Below are 7570 nucleotides of genomic sequence, written 5' to 3'. Positions count from 1 at the left end.
ATTTCCGAAGAAAATATTCATACATAGGCACCTGACGGGAAATGGAATTGGAATTATAAGATAAGCATTTACTTTGAAGTTGATGAGTGGCCGACTTATAACCCGATAGCCTTTGTAAATAACAAGGACCTCTTATTTTGGAATAATAGGCGTTTATTGCATTACAATACACTCACCAGAACTTGGACGGAAATTTGGGGGCACTACGGTGGGAAACAAGGGTTGCAATTATTCCTCACATGAGGAGCGCTTTCTCGTTGAAGAATTTTGGTGGACAATCGGAAACGTGTACTCATGATGTCCATTCCTCTAACACATTCCTTGGCTTATCTATGTAGTTTTTTTCTCTTGTAGTTGTGTTTTTTTTTCTTTTTCTTTTTTTTTGGTGTTTGGATTATTTTCTATGTTGAAATGTACAATTTATTACTTGAGTTATCACTTTTTTTTTCTTATATTAAACAAAAGGCCACACGGAGAAACTTCATTAGAAAAATAATCAATCGTCACACAGGAAAATGGTTGGTATCCTAGCGACAAGTTGGGCACCAACACTTTTTTGAATCGCTACACCAACCTTATGAAAAATAAATTTTTTATTCTAGCAGTAACATCATGACTAGCAAGACGGTTCCTTTTTTTTGGCGTTTGGATTTTTTTCTATATATAGTGTTGCCGCTAAATGTTGGGTCATTGTTTAACTAGCCAACCTTTGTTTTTTTTTTCCTTTTTTTGCTTTACACCTATGGTCAAGCCGGCTGGCCCACCCCAACCGACTTAGGTAATTAGTTGAAAAGTAGAAAAATTATTTGGGTATTTCCTAAGAGATCGCGTATATTACATTAAAAAGGAAATTAGATAAATATGAAAATATTCATTCCATATCTCATGAGATCGCGTATATTATTTGTTATGTTCGTAATGTATATTAGATTAAAAAGGAAATTAGATAAAAAAAAAATATTCGTTCTGTACTACAATATTCAGTGTAAATACCAAAGAATAGGTGTTTTAAGATAATGATGGAAAACCTAAAAGATTAGGGTTTTCCTTATAAATATATATAAATTCCACCAAGCATAGAAAAAAATTAACATAGAGTATTAAGAGGAAAATGAGTTCTTCTAAGAGGGATTGTAGAGATGAAACTGAAGAGAGGATCCAAAAATGTCCTCGACTGATGGTGGGTCCTCGTAAATTGAGTATTATCATTATTCTGGACGGAGTAACTACTGTTCCTGGTGTTCCTCTCGACGCTGTAATTAGTTCTATTGTCAGTAGTGTTGACACTGATGATGTTCCTATTTATGCTGATGTTATTCATGGTGTTCCTCTGGACGCTGTAATCAATAGTATTGAGAATGCCGATGTTCCTGCTTGTGTTGATGTTCCTACTGTGAATGATGATGCTCCTGCTTCCATTATTGATGAAGATCCTGATGTTTCGGACATGGCAGAGGATCCAAAAGTTAACAAGCATGATCTTAACAAGCATGTGGAGCCTGATGAAGCAGAAAATGCCAAATCTGAGGATGACAAGCCGCCCAAGCCTGCTGGTTAGGGTGATCAAGTTCACCTCAGCATTGCGAGAAGAACTGTTTGAAGATGGGGGACGGTTCATTTGATATTTTTTTGTTTTTGATGATAGGGTTTGACTTATGGATTTCTTTTTGTGGACTCTCTGAAAGTTGTTTTCATTTCTTGTTTCGTTTGCTAATTTTGTCATTTAGAAGAAGGTGATGTTTAAAAATTCTTTTATTATTTAGGTATTAGAATCATGAAATAAATCAGATAATTATTTACAAGTTCACAGACTTTACAAAATGCAATATACTCTTGCAAATTTATTTATTTATGAGGGGTGCATTCTTTAGGAAAAATAAATATAATTAGCTGAAATAACGGAGGAAATGTAGAAACATACAGTTGTTCCCCCTTGTAAACAATAAGAATCAATTTATCACTTTAGGTCTGATCTTATTATCTCCTTGCCAATAATTTTAACAAAAATACGAGTTTAAACAAGTAGAGTGCTATTGAAAGTAAAGTACTGCTATACGACGATGTTAATGATAATGATCTTTGCGTGGATTTGGATGAGAATTAGGAACCAGACTAATCTGACAAAGAACCTGACTCATCTAACAAGTTCTTTGCTTTTTTAAACAGGGTTTTTGATGTGTAAACTTTTAGTTACGTATTTTTTAAGTACTGCACTAGATGCATGCTTCTTACGCTGATAGACAGGTTGACATTTATGTGATGAATGATTCACGCTGAATTTTTATGTTTTCTGGAAATGATGAACATGAAAATGGATGGGTTTAGTTTATTTATCTTTATTAGCTTACTGTATAATTAGAATAATACGTTTCCTACATAGGTGCCACTAATAATTCATACGTTTCCTCCCTAAACCAAGAATAATACAGGAGACAACCCAGCTTAAAATTTTTAAGGAAAATATTATTCGAAATAGGAAAGTAATTTTTTTCTATGGCCTCTGCTCGAGTTGGTTAGAGATAGGAAACTAAATTTCGAAAATTTTGGGAAACAATTTTATCATAACTGTCTACGATATATTCTCTCATAAAATAAGGAAACTAACCATATTGGTTACACATCAAAAATTTGGAAATAAAAAAAGAAAAACACCAAAAATCTTTTGTTTGGCGGGTGATGAAAATGAATTTTACTGGGAGGGATGATTTCAAAAGGAAAATCAATTCCCGCCTGATGGTTTGGTTAAATACCAAAAAGAAAAAGAAAGATGAGTTCGATTTACTTTTTTCAGTTTTTATTACTCGATACATTCTTTCTATGAAATCATAATTTTGCTACTGTCTCTAATCTTTACAAGGAACCTACCTGTTCAGACTCGATCTTTGTTGTTGGTATTATTTCTACAACCCATTATCGAATGAATATTAAATTGATGTTAGATTTTTTATTCGATCTCATGGAATCAGATGTTAAATCTTATAGGTTTACTAGTCAAAGCATGATTAGAGTTTTTATTCTATTACTTCTTATAGGTTTACTAGTTAAAGCATGATTAGGGTTTTTATTCTATTTTTACTATCTCTAATCTTTACACGGAACCTACCTCTTCAGACTCGATCTCTGTACTCGATCTTTATTGTTGGTATTATTTCTACAACCCATTATCGAATGAGTCTCTGTTACTTGGCGAGCCTGTAATGTCTGCATTTTAAGTTGCCACTTTTAATGATACCATGTTGCTGGTTGGCTAATTTGACTATCATCTTCAAGCTAAAAATGGATAATCATTATGTGGTGCTTTAGTACTCTTGGATTTTGTAACAAAAATTACTTTTTGCTTCGTGTATAACACAATATTCATGAGGATATTTTGTGTGTTGCATTGATGTTTTAGCCTCAAGTTACATGCATCAATGAGTTCATGTTTGTTTTCTTTTCATATAATAGAAAATAGGTGTAACACATGTTGCCTATCCTGTCAGGTTTAGCTAATATTTTCCAAAATAAGCTCAAATACATAACTGAGATGCACGTACCTACACAGCTTTTGTCATGGGAGAAGATGATGATTACAACGTGCCCCCAGAGGAGGACCAATGGGATGATGAGGTGGATTCTGATGAAGAAACGATGGAGTTAGATGAGAGTCAATATGACATTGTACAATCACATGGCGGTGATGATGAAGATATGGTCCCCACTGATAGATTTAAAGAATTAACAGGTAATGTTCGAAATCTTGTACTTACTTGTTTCTAACTAAACATCACATCGTTTCATATTTTGCCTCAGTCATTTCCAGAGTCAGACGGTTCTGAAAATGAAGATCTCGAAGTGTTAAAAGAAAAAGAATTGGAAAATGCTCCAGAAGCAGAAAAGCAGCCACAACAGGAAGACTCTACAGAAGAGATCATAAAAGAGAGGGGAATGACAAGAATATTGAAGCTGCATAAAGAATTCTCGAATAAAGAAGCCAAAAAAAGGGATATTGAATTTGACAAAATGTTTCGGCCTATTGGTGTCCATAGAATTGAATTCAGTAGTTACCTAGGCTATTTGGCCCGTGATATGGTTAGCATAAAACATTTATGTTGGAAGGAAGTCCCTGCAACAACAATACAAAATATGTGGGAGGAAATTCTGGTATGCATATGCGGTTATCAATTCGTCGATTTTGTTGTCTAACTGTGAGTCTGTGATGAACATACATTAGTTGTTATTGCAGTTTCATTATGAGGTGCCCTATGAATATAAGCGAGCGGTCATGAAGCGTCTACCTGTTCAGCTGCGGGACTTCAGAAGGAAATTATACAATAATCATGTAAAACTCTTCCTGGAAAGACCGGACAAACTAAAACTTTCCCTAAAAAGTACGAAACGGTAATGGACCAAGAAGACTGGGACGAATACCTTAAGTATGTACTCGAATCGCCTATATTTAAGGTATGGAATACACATTGCTTTTTCTAATTTACGTTTCGTTCTTATTGTCTATCCCAGCATACTAATGAAATTATTTTTATTTCCTCTGCAAGAAAAATTCGGAGAAGGGAAAAGAGGCAATATCACAATCCAAGTTCCCACATCGGACGGGACGAGGAGGATACTCGGGATTAAAACTAAAATTAGTAAGTCTGTTGTCTTATTTATTATACATTGTAAAGTAAAACCGGGCATATCACATACTTCTGTTTTGTATGTCGTGTTGCGTGTCTCATATATGCAGAAACTTATAACGGTATAGGGATGTGTCCTCTTACACCAATTTGTAATTTTGTCACATTAGATGCTTTGGAATAGGTTTTCTGTTTTACACAGTTAATATCTGTGCGGATGTAAATCCTTACTTGTTTCTGGTAACTACTAGGTCAAAGAGGGAAAGGTTGCCGAAAAAATATCTTGAAGACCGATGCTTCATGTGGGCAAAAGCACGCGAAAACAAAGACAAAATCGTACCAGACAAATTTGTCAGGGAGAAGACAACTGAAGTTATGAGAAAACAGAAACTTTACAGTCCTCATGTTTTTAACCAAAGTAAGTGTGCAAGGTTTATATCAGAATTTAACACATTATTTGAACAGGTAGAGAAGCGGAAGATGATTCAAGAGGGAACTCTAAAGATTGGTCATAACGAGGATGCCCTAACAGTTGTGATCGTCCCGGATAAGGGTGGACGTGTCAAGGGGGATGGATTTGGAGTGACGGCAAGACTTTACTTTCCAAATGGAAGAAAACCAAGACACTCGAAAGAGAATGATGAACTGCGTGAAAAGCTGAAAGCTAAGGAGAAAGAATTAGAGTCTACTAAAAATGTGTATCAGAGATTAACATATAACTTGTTATCTCAAGGTCACAACATTGCTAAAATTGTGGGCAACGGTATCAGCAAGTTTGGAGAAGAGGTAAGTGAACTGAGTTTTGATTAGATTGTTTAATTTTTTTTAAAAACTGGCAGACAATATCTGATTTTTTCAAACAATGTGTTCAACTACAGTCACGTGATGCAGGACCTAGCAACGCCTCCAATCCATCTAAGAATAACATAGGTCCAGAATCAGTTAAGCAACTTCCAAAAAAACATGGGAAATCCGGTCCGCAGAAGTCATCTGAAAGCATCAAAGGGTCCGCGAAGCGGGACTCTCCTTGTACTAAAACGCCGACCGTTTCTACTGAATCCCCGGTGTCTTTATTATAAAAAAAGAAGTCTCCGTCTCCTCCATCCACTGGGGAATCTCATAATGTGGCATCTTAAAAAGTTACCATTGATGTATGGTTTTCCAACGCATTTAAACTTTTAATCTTCCATTCACTATCTCTCACGCGCCTTGTGTTTCTGCAGGGCATAGGATGCAAACTTTGTTCTGGAGAAAAGGACAACATTGTTGCCTTTGGTAGAGCTTACTCTACAAAGAAGATACTCTATAAAATGAAGTCAGGAGTGACGGGTTCAGCTACATGCTATGGCGTCCGGGTTAGTGAAGTACTAAATGAAACCATCAAATTACCCTTTGGCAAACCTAGGTTAAAAACTTTAAGAGATGTTGGTGATGTTGAATTAGTTGGCCATCAAATCAAACCATCTTGGATCAAAAAGTTGGTTGCTTGGCTTGTTTGCTTTATTAACTCCTTGGATATGTTTTTACACAAACCAATTTTATATATGTATCTTGTTTGAGATAAGAGACGAATATGTTATCAGCTATATGAATCACGGATGTTAGTGTCTATTTTAGAACGAGATATGTCTTTAGCTACATGATTGTGAGTCAGTTGTGCATTGTGCTTAAATGGTTTCACTGCAAAAAGAAGGTACAGCTTCCATTTCAATTTTCTGATGCAGGTAAGTCAACCAAAACATTCCGAGGATGTGAAATCAACGGCTCTACTCAACGGAATCCCATTTTGTATTGCAATATCTGAAAAAGTTCCGAAGATATGTGTTTTAAACCAGTTACATGATCTTAAGACCATATGAGTCTGAAATATGCTATCAACTATACGAATCACGGATGTTAGCGTATATTTTGGAGAACCTTGTATATTTGTTACCTATTCAATTCATCAGTGTCTTCGCATTCACGGTGGAATTTGGTATATTTGTTTCCCGAATATGGAAAATTACTCTACTGCTGCAGGTAACTCAACAAAATTCGGGGAAACATACTCTGGATGTGACATCAAAAGCTACATTTAATCGGAGCAAATCTGAGATCACGAAAACTGCAGCAGTTCATCCAGTATCTTTTTTATTTTTACATGCATTTTAAATCTCAAATTTGCTTTGAAGTTTTCGCTTGAAGATGTTCATATGCCATATATTTCCGCAGGGTAAAAGGTGCTACATTTTTGTCGAGTCTAAGGAGAATGTCCTTGCTAGAGTTAGAGATTTTCTGTTAGCAAGAAAACAATAATTACATGGAAAGGATGGTGTGGAGGTTGATTGCCACAAAATCCTGATTGAGGAAGTAATAAAACCGAATTTTTGTCTACCCGTACGATTTGATAGTATGGAAACATTAGGACAAACTCTTGGAAAAGCGATTCCTTGGTCAAAGTATGGTGTTAATCTTACCGAGCCTGCTAAGAAGGTTAGTTGCTTGGCTTGTTTGATTTGTAAGTCGAATATACATAAACCAGTCTATCAATTATATGAATCACCTATCCAAGTGTAAATTAGAGAACCTAGAAAAATAGAAATATGTGTAACTTTCAAAAGTAACTAATAACTCTTTTAATCTTATGCAGAACCCTACCATTAATTCACAACCAACTACTTCTCTGTGGAAGTATCCTGCACGTAGCAACCCTTCTGATGGATCTAAGAAGCAGTCTCCTAATCTTATGCATAACTCTACTAGTAATTCCCAACCAAATCCTTCAATATATCTAGAGAAGTCGTGCACATCTACAACAGAACCTCTGGCTAAGACATCCAATGGAGTATGTTTTTTTTTTGATTTTTTTTTCTTCGTAAATCTATATTGCTAATTCTAGCATCTTGTTTTTATATGATGTTCATATGCCGTATCTCCGCAGAAAGCAAAATACGACTTTTGGAATGGATCTAGGG

Source organism: Papaver somniferum, chromosome 7 (assembly GCF_003573695.1).
Source record: "Papaver somniferum cultivar HN1 chromosome 7, ASM357369v1, whole genome shotgun sequence".
NCBI lineage: Eukaryota > Viridiplantae > Streptophyta > Magnoliopsida > Ranunculales > Papaveraceae > Papaver > Papaver somniferum.
The sequence above is the reverse complement of the archived record's forward strand: the minus strand, read 5'-3'. Positions refer to the sequence as shown.